The following is a 1,794-nucleotide window of genomic DNA, read 5'->3' on the forward strand; positions in this document are numbered from 1 at the left end:
CCGTTGAGGATTTCGCTTAGTGGTAGAATGATTTCTTGAGATAGCGGTAGAGCGCCCTTTGGGGGTTGTGGTAGAGCGCTCCCTAGACGTAGTGGTAGAGCGCTCCCTAGGTGTAGTGGTAGAACGCTCCCTGGGTGTAATGGTAGAACGCCCTTTGGGGGTCGTGGTAGAGCGCTCCCTAGATGTAGTGGTAGAGCGCTCCCTGGGTGTAATGGTAGAACGCCCTTTGGGGGTCGTGGTAGAGTGCTCCCTAGATGTAGTGGTAGAGCGCTCCCTGGATGTAGTGGTAGAGCGCTCCCTGGGTGTAGTGGTAAAACGCCCTATGAGGGTCGATGGCCTTGCATCGGTGTGCTGTGATCTGCCTTGCTTGTCCTTGAGGGTGTCTACTTCTACCAACCTATATCATTAGCCCCTCTATCCCTTGTCGATGTTTTCGGCAGGGGTAGCAATTTTAGGTTGGTTTGGAATTTTTTTTTTTAATAAAGAGAAAGGAATAGTTCGTATTAGCGAATCGAACTTTATAAACACGGTCGAGTGGCAATTCTACTGTACACATGGATCCTCATTAATGGCTTTAACATTGGAGGGAGATTTCCCTCCAATTCCCCCCCAAAAAATTTGAATTCTAGTGTTATAAAAGGGGGGTAATTCTCATTCTAGAAAATCACTTTCATTTTCTCTCAACCTCCTAGACTTCTTCTCTTCTAAGGTAATTTCCTCTCCTTATTTAAATCCAAGGTCTTGCTTTAAATTTCTTCTCTTCATCATTTTTGTTGTCATGTATAAAACTATTTTTTCTTCTCCTTCCAATGAAAAAAGTGATGGGGGGTGTAGTGATTCGACCGGACCTTCGTCGGAGGGTGCCGGAGGGAGTCCGACCGACCCAAGGGGGGGTCGGTCGCCGGCCAGCGGGGCTGGTTGCTCGACCAGCCCCGCTGGTCGACCAGCCCTATGGCTGGTCGACCTACGGCCAGCCCGAAGGCTGGCCGTCTCCCGCCATCCATTAATTCTCGTGGTTTGTCCGGTCCTTCGATCCGCCCTTGTAGTGACTCGCCCCCTTCATCCGGCAAATCCCTTTATGATAGTGATAGTGAAACTCATTCAATTGACTCTCAGCCATTTGTTCCAAATCTCCCAAAGAGACACATTGGTTCTTCGAAATCTCCAGGCCAAAATTTGGAAATCGTGCGTGACCCGGCCGGTGAGGTTGTCCCCCTAGATATCCCAAAAAGTTATAGTCTCTACAATTCGCCACTTAAGTTAGAAAAATGTCTAGAAAAGTATGACTGGGTTGATGATTACGTCTATAGAGCCCCTGGTGCTAAAGAAAGGCTCCCCGGGTCCGACCCCCGTGAAATAGCCATGTACAAGGATGTTATGGACGGGGGTTTTCGATTCCCCATTCATCCCTTTTTTGTGTCGATTTTCAATGAGTTCCACCTTACTCCTAGTCAAATTAATCCTAATGCATGGAGAAAAGCGTTATATTTTCTGTATGTCTGTCTCAAAAAGGGAATTTCACCTTCCATGGATCTTTTCAGGTGTGTCTTTGAAATGCATGAGCTAGTTCAATGTAATGCCTTTGTCTATTTTACCACTAGGGTACCTATGCAATTCCCTAAGTTTAGGAATTCGAATAGCGGATGGAAGTCCCGATTTTTCTTCGTCCGGCCTTCAAAGGGTCAGTTTTCTTTTAACACAAACTGGCAACACCCCCAAATTCGTCTCTTCAATAGCCAAGTAGAAGCTACTCCCTTTCTAGAAGCTCAAATCCAGGGTTTGGTTGATGTTCCG

The sequence above is a fragment of the Olea europaea genome, unplaced genomic scaffold (genome assembly GCF_002742605.1).
Source record: "Olea europaea var. sylvestris unplaced genomic scaffold, O_europaea_v1 scaffold1991, whole genome shotgun sequence".
Taxonomy (NCBI): Eukaryota; Viridiplantae; Streptophyta; class Magnoliopsida; order Lamiales; family Oleaceae; genus Olea; species Olea europaea.